This window comes from Triticum dicoccoides, chromosome 2B (assembly GCF_002162155.2).
Source record: "Triticum dicoccoides isolate Atlit2015 ecotype Zavitan chromosome 2B, WEW_v2.0, whole genome shotgun sequence".
Lineage (NCBI taxonomy): Eukaryota > Viridiplantae > Streptophyta > Magnoliopsida > Poales > Poaceae > Triticum > Triticum dicoccoides.
In genome coordinates, this window is record NC_041383.1 from 637,031,535 (window position 1) to 637,041,566 (window position 10,032).

A 10,032-nucleotide genomic window follows, 5' to 3' on the forward strand; every position below is an offset into this window, starting at 1 on the left:
CCCCCCTAACCTTTTAATTAAATTAAATTAACCCCTGTTAACCCCCTGTCACTGACGTGTGGGTCCCACACGTCAGGTTTGACCCGGACCAGCCCAGTTGACCGCTGACGTCGTGCTGACGTCATGCTGACGCAATTATTTATTTTCTGGAATTAAAATAATTCAGAAAATCCAGAAAATGATTTAAACTTCAAAAAATCATAGAAATTCAACCGTAGCTCAGATTAAAATAATTTATATATGAAAAATTATCAAAAAAATGCAACCTTTCCATCTATACTAGTTTCATGCATGAAAAACCAACTTATACATGCTGAATATGGGAAAACACATTATGGCATATATAAGAGACCTAATTTAGAGATGCATTTGAACCTTTTGTTCAAATGGACTTCAAACCAAATGTTTACTAGTTGCATTAGCTCAAACAGCATCACATCCACATGACATGTTCATGCATCATATTGTTGCATATGATTGTGTATTGATTGCCGGCACCGTTCCTTCTCGATAGGTCCTACTCCGGAGACGTTCCAGAGTACCTGTCTGTGAAGCAGTGCCTTCCTTGTTGATTTACCAGGCAAGCAAACCCCCTTGTTCATTTCGATAAAACCCTACTCTCTCGCTCCTCCTCTCAGTTATTGCATTAGGACAACAACGATTCATCTGCTACTTTGTGCTGCGGTAGTTGAACCCATTCCTCTGCATGACCTGTCATTGCCACAGTAAATAGTTGAAACCCACTAGCATGTGTAGGAGTTGATTGAAGCCATTGTTGTGTTCCTACCATGCTATGCCTGCTATTTCTTAGAGTTGTGTCAGGTCTGATTCATTGGGAATGAATTGGAGTGTCACGATATGTTCTGATGCTGAGAGTGAAGTGTGTGAACACGATTTGGTAAAGGTAGCGGTGAGAGGCCATGTAGGAGTACATGGTGGGTTGTCTCATTGGAACCGTCCTTAAGCACTGAGTTCTATGTATGTTGTCCAATGACTCGATACTACCACACATTGGGTTCCGGTAACTCGACCCCTCTCGACTTATTAACCAACTTGGTCTCTGTCCAGGAGTCGCAACTAGTTTCTGGTGTTTGTAGGTAGTGCTATTTTTCTACCAAGTGGCACCCGGCAGGGTGGGCTTGGGACAGACTAGGCACACGTGGCACGGTGTACCGAGCGGCACCCGGTTGGTGGGCTCGGGAACCCTGCTCACATCGTTTGGGGCCGTGAGCGACACCCCGGCCGGATCTCCTTGCGGATGGAACCCGAATAGGCGATAAACCTGGACTAGAGTCTTGTGTGGTTAGTCAGGTCGTGGCCGACACCCTCGCCAGGCTTCCGCTTGAAGGTTGCCGAGATACATGACGTGTACATGGCGGTAAGTGGCGAGAGCGTGTGTGAAGAAGTACACCCCTGCAGGGTTAACATGATCTATTCGAATAGCCGGGTCCGCGGTTATGGACTTCTTGGATGCTTACATGGTACATAGACAACTTGAAGTGGATACTATAAAATGCTCAAGACAAGTGTGAGTGATATGGATGGCCTTCTCGTAGGGAGACGGGGATGAATCCATAGTAGTGTATTGTGTGGTGATTAGTGGACTCGTGTACGTTGTTTCACCTCCAGAGTTTCTGGTAGTCGTAGAACAGGATAGCCACAGAGTCAAAGCTGGCTTGCTGCAACTAAACCCCACATTACCCTCTTGATACAAAAGCATGTACGATAGGATCTGATGTAAGTCTTGCTGAGTACCTTTGTACTCATGTTGCTTTATTTATGTTTTTGCAGCGGAGACTTCGGTCTTACTAGTGTTCTCGTGGACTTCGACTAGTAGCTAGTACCTCAGCTACGATCTTGATCGGATGGTGTAGATAATCAGGCTCTTCAGCCTTTTTCATTTGTAGATGTCTGTACTCAGACATGTAATGCTTCCGCTTGTTGCTTGATTGCTCTGACTGTTGGGTCATGTGACCCCTGTTTGTAATAAAGCTGTGATGGCTCTTCTGAGCCTTATTCTATATGATTGTTGAGTTATGCTGTGATGCCATGTTGTACAGCACATACTTGCATGTTATGCGTACGTGTAATGTGTATTGCTATGTGTGGGATCTGACTATCTAGTTGTTTATTCTTAGTAGCCTCTCTTACCGGGAAATGTCTCCTAGTGCTTCCACTGAGCCCTGGTAGCTTGCTACTGCTCCGGAACACTTAGGCAGGCCGGCATGTGTCCTTCTTCGATCCTGTGTCTGTCCCTTCGGGGAAATGTCACGCGATGAATACCGGAGTCCTACTAGCCCGCTACAGCCCGGTTCACCGGAGTCCTGTTAGCCCAGTGCTACAGCCTGGATTCACTCGCTGATGACCGACACGTTCGATGCTGGGTCATGGATGCCTGTCCCTGTAAGTTAGTGCCACTTTGGGTTTACGACTAGCCATGTCAGCCCGGGCTCTTTATCATATGGATGCTAGCGACACCATCATATACGTGTGCCAAAATGCGCAAACGGTCCCGGGCAAAGGTAAGGCGCCACCCGTGGGGATACCGTGCGTGAGGCCGCAAAGCGATATGAGGTGTTACATGCTAGATCGATGTGGCATCGAGTCGGGGTCCTGACAGTAACATGACTTGCCCAATTATCTATCTTAGGGGTGTGGGTGCATGGGGGAAACATGACTTGCCCCGCACCGAACCGTACCGAGGGGCATAGTTGTACTGACACATCTTCCTTGTATGGACTTTGCCCCATTATCTATCTTAGGGGTGTGGGTGCGTGGGGTGGGGGGAAACAGAATAACCGCACTGCGCCTGTCAAACAAGCGCACTGCCACGTTAGCGCAAGGCCGAGCCGGGGGGAGGGGGGATCGGGACCCCCCCTCCCCCCTCCCGGCGAGGCCAAGCCAGGAACGAGCCGTAGCAGGTGACGACGTGGCGTGCCGCGGCGTTGCATGCGGAGGCGAGTCTGTAACATGACTTGCCCCATTATCTTATCTTTATTTTTTAGGGGGAAAACCAGCACCGTTATGAATTATTTTTTCATTTGTACTTTTTTGATAAAAAATTTTGTACTGTTGTGAGTTATTATTTGTACTTTAGCCGTTTGTTTTCTCCATCTATATTAAAAAAATTTATTGTATTTTATTTTTGGTATTATCTTTTGTAACTGGCCAGAGATAGTGGGCTTCGCCACGGTTGTGGGCTTTAGCCGTCCGTTTTCTCCCAGTCATCTTTTAACCCTCGCACTCACCTTTTAACCTCCGATCTTCCCCGTTCCGCTCCTCTACCATCCCCAAAATGATTCCGTCTTTGTTCCCCTCTTCTTCTCTTCTCGGAGGGGGAGTTGCTACTCCTGTTTCGCCGCGGGAGCGTCGGCCGGAGGGCTCAACCCCAGGGGTGGAGGTCTGTGTGCTCTGTTTTGTTCCTTTTGCTCTGCCATTGACTTTTCTTGCGTCCTCTTATGTTCAGATTTTCTCTCTATTTCTAATCTCTTGCTCTCTTTGCTGTCCCAGGCTGCACTTGCTAGGGTTCCTTTGCTGTTGAACGAGCGTTTGGCGGCAGTGATATTGGATTGCGTGGCGGATTTTGTGTTTGCTGGTAAGAGTTTTGCTTTTGTATGGCGTGCTTCGCTTCTGAAATAGTTCAAATCCCTAATTTTTGTTCATGTGCTTGCAGATCTGGTTCGGCAGATTTTAGGACTGTAGATCTCAATGGGTACATCATCCAGTCCGGACAAATTGAATGCAGGTGATTTTCCCTGTATTTTGGATGATGTTTTAGTAGATCTGGTTTTTAGGTTGTACAGTTGTTGCCGTATCGACTTTATAAGTTGTATGTATTTTGATATGTGTTAATTTTGTCCTGAATTGTATGGCGTGTATGGTTTTGGCAGTTGATGCAACCTACAGACAGGTTGTAGTACTTATCAACATGTGTATTTTGAACTGCTGTCCTGGCATTTGAATAGGTTTTAGTAGTCAGTGAAGAACTATTATGGTGTTGAAAGAGTTTTGTTTTCTGAAGTTTGTTCTGCAAGTGGTGGGTTCATATTTGTTTTATTCGGTGAACTTGTAGTGTTCACATAGTTGAATTGATTGATTGTTCTTGAACTTTTTTGCTAATTATGATGTCGTTACAGATGTTGGGGTGTCGGTGCCTCCTGATTCTGACAAATCAGAACGCTTTCGAGATCTTGTGAATGTTATTTTTGAGACACCAAATCCTCTAGAAGAACTTGCGAATGTTGCTGGTGTTTACCTTATATTTGCTCTTTTTTATTAGCCTTTAATACATATATATGCTTAGTTACATCAGTTGTTCCTTTTTGTTTGTGTCTGATGCTATGCGCTTTATTTATCTGTGTCTACAATGTTAATTGTGTTTTAATTTTTTATCTGCGTGGTTATGTTATTGGTTTATGCAGTTAATGACAGCCATGGTGTTCTAGAGGACATTGCTGATGTTGTTAAATATATTAATGATGGAATGTATTCACTTAACGTTGATGATGGTGATGGCAGCTTGCAGTTGTCTGTTACTCAGTCTCAAAGTGTTGATGGCACTGAGCCTGTTACCCAAGTTGAGGATGTTCCTATGCAGTTACAGCTCAAGGATGAAAGGATATGAAAGAAGAAGTATGAATTCCAGAAGAGAAAGGAATTGGAACGGCGTCAAAAGGCTGCCTGTGTGCCAGAAAGTGATGTTGATGTTGCTCAAGCTCCTAAATGTGTAGGCGATGAAGGTGGTGATGCGGGTTTTTCAACTGTTCATGCCAGATCTCATGGAAGTGACATGCCTGTGAAGACAAACTTGATGCAAACTCGTTTGACGCAAGTGTTTGATCGTGATGGAGTTAAGGAGAAGAAAGTTGTTTTGAAGAGGAAGATGTCAGATCGAAATCCTGATGGCACACAGAGCATAGCCCACGTGTGAAAGCTGGTTCCCAACCTGGTAATAGCAAAGCTGATGCGGATAGTGTTGCTGTGAAAATTGGTCCAAGCAAACTTGGTGGCTCCTCTGTTCGTCGGAGTCCACGAGGTTTGAGAAATAAGAAGCCTTCTTCATCTCCTCTTCAAGAGCGGTCTTTGTTGAAAGAAAATAAGAAGCGTAAAGTTCATCCTGCAAAGGTGAACAAAGGTGTGAAGAAGCGTGATCGTGTCGAAGCTGAAGATGCTGCATCTGAAGAAGATGATATTGAAGTTGATTCAGAAGATGAATTTGCAGTGGTATGTGTTTTGTACTGCATGTGACTTGCTAGTTGTACTTGCAATGATTTAATTGTGTTTGGGCTGGTATGCTGGCTAGGTGAGGCTGGTCATTGTTTTGCATCTATTTGATTGTGGTACTAATGTTGTTTTAATAGTTAAACTTTTGCAAACTTGTCTTTGTTTTACTTGCCTTCATATGCATGTTTTGTTTCCTATATTCATTGTGTGCAGTGGTACGTGTTTTGTTGTGCATGTGACTTACTAATTGTAATTATAATGATTTAATTTGTGTTTGGGCTGGTATGCTGGCCAGGTGAGGCTGGTCATTGTTTTCATTAATTGAGGGTGGTACTGATGTTGTTTTAATAGTTGAACTTGTGCAATCTTTTTTTTACTTACATTCATATGCTTGTTTTGTTTTCTATATTCATTGTTTGCAGTGGTATGTGTTTTGTACTACATGTGACTTACTAGTTGTACTTGCAATGATTTAATTGTGTTTCGGCTGGTATTGCGGCCAGGTTAGGGTGATCATTGTTTGCATCAATTGAGGGGTGGTACTAATGTTGTTTTAATAGTTGAACTTGTGCAATCTTTTCTTTTTCTTTTTACTTGCATTCATATGCTTGTTTTGTTTTCTATATTCATTTTTTAAGGTGTGGCTTTTTTGTTTTCATTTACAGCCTGTTAGCGTTATGAGTCCGGTCAAGCCGGTGGGAGGCAACGCCGGAAAAGTTGCCTTGGATGAAGGTGACCAACAGAAATTGAACTTAACTGTGCGATGTTCGTTGATAGAGGGTTGAAGATTGTGCTAAATTGCTCAAGAGTCGGCATGTGGCTAGGGTTCATGCATCTGGTTTGGGTTCTATCTTCAAGTGGAGGGTGAAGTCTAACATTTCCCGCCCTCTGATGGGAGTTTTGTACCTGAGGATAGATTGTGATACAATGACTCTTGACATGGGTGAGGCTAATAAGAAACTTCGCATCACTAGCGATGGTATACAACAATTATTTGGTTTCCCTCATGGTGGTCGTTCTGCGCCAAGGCCGTTAGAGGACGGATATGACAACGCTCTGATGAAGTTAAGATCGGAGCTTGACATTAGCAGGGACAAAGATATCAAGACAAAGGATTTGAGGAATAAGCTCAAGGTGCTCGTCAAGGATCCTATCAAAGATGACCTTGCTCTGAAAGTGTTCTTCATGATTGTGTTTATGAAGGTGGTGTTGCCTGGTTCTGCCCCGCATGTTTCCAGAGAGGCAGCAATGTTTGAGGGTCTCATCTTTGAGGACATGGCTAATATGGATTATTGCCAGCTGATGGTTGATGAGCTTAGAAGGGCTATTGCCAAGTACCAAAATGGTGATACCATGGGGAAGGCAATCACAGGTTGTGCCATAGGGCCTGTACTAATGTACCTTGACTGCCTTATCCGTGGCAAGACTACGGAGCCTGACATGTGAGTCCCCCGCATATGTTACATGGATCCTGCCAAGCTTTTTGATCTGGTTGATGCAGATTTGATAAAAAAAAAGGCAATGCAGATCCAAAGACTTGGGTGTTTGGGAAGCTTCCGGTGAGTTTTGTTTGTTTTATGTCTTGAAGACCTTTTTTTATTTTAGGTATAGCTATTTTTTGCTGTAGTGGACATGTGTACTGTAGAGTTGTCTGTTTATATTTTGTATGGTTTAGGTATGGTTTTTTAGTACTGTTGTTTCGTGTGTGGTTGAACTGAATAACTTTGTTCAACTGGCATGTTGGTAAATACTAACAAATTGGCAATGACAGTTAAAGTTTATTAGTGGTGTTCATTTTAAATCTATTAATATCATGATTTATTTTTCCCTATGTGTTGCATTGATTGATTAACTATTTTTCCCTTTTGTTTGTAGTGGAAAACTCAAGAGGAGGTTGTTTTCTTCCGAGTGTATAAATGGCCAGTCCTGGAGATGCCATCATCTCAGGTTCCGAAGTTTTCATCTCTGCCCGATGAGTTGAGGGATGGCCGTGGTTTTGAGGGTGCTGGTTATGCCCCACTGGCCCTAGTAATGCTAGTGCATCATAGAGGCAGCGTTTTGGTATTGATGTTGTTGTTTCAGCGTTGGAGCGCGCTGAGCATATCTTAAGTAATGTGTGTTCTGAGCCGCAAAAGGTCCCAATGACAGTTGAGCGTTTGAGCTGTATCAATGGTATCCTTCCTGAAGGTCATCAATTTAATGCTGAGGAAGCTGTTGACTACATTGATATGGAGAGAATTTTAATCGTGATATGCGTGACAGTGCCGCTAATCTAGTTCAGAGCTCGGTTCGTCTGTTGAACAACATGAAGCGTTTCAGAACTACGCAAAACTCTCGTTGCAAGCCATATGAAGAACGTGCAAATGTTGTTATCAAGCAGTTTTTGAAGGATGAGGCTGCTGCCACCGACAGCAGGGCTGGTGATGGTACTGAGGCTAATGTTTTTGATCACGAAATTAATGATGTTGGCTTTGAGCGTCCTTATGTTGATGTGAGTCAGTCCTCGGTGTTTGCAATTTTTACTTTGTTGTCCTGATGTCAGTGTTGTAGTTGAACTTCCTCATGTTCATCTATTTATTAATAATTTTCTTTCATGCAGATTGATCATGATGAGGCTGCTGGCACCGACAGCAGGGCTGATGATGGTACTGAGGCTAATGTTTGTGATCAGCGTACGAACGATGTTGGCTCGCAGCACCCTGTTGTTGATGTGAGTCAGTCCTCATTGTTTGTATGTTTTTACTATGTTGTTCTGATGTCAGTATTGTAGTTGAACTTCCTGATCTACATCTGTTTATTAGTTTTTCTTTTTATGCAGGAGACCAGTCATAATGTTGAGGTTGCTGTTGACGGTGAAGTTAATGATCCATCCACTGATAAGTGCAAGGTTATTTTTATTTTCATTGTGTTTATTCATATTTTCTTAAAATTTCATGCGCACCGATGTGTCTTGCTTGTTCATTTTTCTATCCCACACCGTTTATTGTTGCTCATAACAGCATTGTTTTTTTGCCTCATTACATTTGAATCAGGGTCCTATTGTTGGCGATGAGCCTAGTTTGCCCGTTGGTGATGTCGCTTTGAATGTTAGCAGCAGCAAGTTCGATGATGTTGCTGTGAATGCTTCCAAGGTTTATTTTTCTGTGCACCTCTTGGTAGCTTATTTTTTATTGTTAGTTTTGTTCATATTATTCACTTTTTCGGAATTTTTTTCCGTCAAATTACTGATGTTGAGCGTGAGGTTGTCCTTGTTGGAAATATGCCCTAGAGGCAATAATAAAAGTATTATTATATTTCAATGTTCATGATAAATGTCTTTTATTCATGCTATAACTGTATTATCCGGAAATCGTAATACACGTGTGAATACTTAGACCACAATACGTCCCTGGTGAGCCTCTAGTTGACTAGCTCGTTGTGATCAACAGATAGTCATGGTTTCCTGACTATGGACATTGGATGTCGTTGATAACGGGATCACATCATTAGGAGAATGATGTGATGGACAAGACCCAATCCTAAGCATAGCATAAAAGATCGTGTAGTTCGTTTTGCTAGAGCTTTGCCAGTGTCAAGTATCTCTTCCTTCGACCATGAGATCGTGTAACTCCCGGATACCGTAAGAGTGCCTTGGGTGTATCAAACGTCACAACGTAACTGGGTGACTATAAAGGTGCATTACAGGTATCTCTGAAAGTATCTGTTGGGTTGACACGGATTGAGACTGGGATTTGTCACTCCGTATGACGGAGAGGTATCTCTGGGCCCACTCGGTAATGCATCATCATAATGAGCTCAATGTGACCAAGGTGTTGGACACGGGATCATGCATTACGGTACGAGTAAAGTGACTTGCCGGTAATGAGACTGAACAAGGTATTGGGATACCGACGATCGAGTCTCGGGCAAGTAACGTACCGATTGACAAAGGGAATTGCATACAGGGTTTGATCGAATCCTCGACATCGTGGTTCATCCGATGACAACATCGAGGAGCATGTGGGAGCCATCATGGGTATCCAGATCCCGCTGTTGGTTATTGACTGAGAGCGTCTCGGTCATGTCTGCATGTCTCCCGAACCCGTAGGGTCTACACACTTAAGGTTCGGTGACGCTAGGGTTATTAGGAAGACTAGTACGTGACTACCGAATGTTGTTCGGAGTCCCGGATGGGATCCTGGACGTCACGAGGAGATCCGGAAGGGTCCGGAGGTAAAGATTTATATATGGGAAGTTGTCAAACGGACACCGGGAAGTTTCGGGGTCATACCGGTATTGTACCAGGGCCACCGGAAGGGTTCCGGGGGTCCACCGGGAGGGGCCACCCCTCCCGGGGGGCCACATGGGCTGCGTGGGGCAGGGAGCCAGCCCCTGGTGGGCTGGCCGCACCCCCTCCCTTGGGCCCATGCGCCTAGGGTTGAGGGGGGAACCCTAGAGGGGGCGCCCCCCTTGGCTTGGGGGGCAAGCCACCCTCTCCCCTCTCCCCTAGGCCGCCGCACCCCCCCCCTAGATGGGTTCTAGGGGGCCGGCCCCTTCTCCCTTCCCCCTATAAATAGAGGGGTGAGGGGAGGGCAGCCGCACCACCCTCCAAGCCGCAGCCCTCCCCTCCCCAACACCTCTCCTCCTCCGTTGTGTGCTTGGCGAAGCCCTGTCGGAGTACTGCCTCTCCACCATCACCACGCCGTCGTGCTGCTGGTGGAGCTGTCTTCCTCAACCTCTCCTTCCCCCTTGCTGGATCAAGAAGGAGGAGACGTCTCCCGTTCCGTACGTGTGTTGAACGCGGAGGTGCTGTCCGTTCAGCACTTGGTC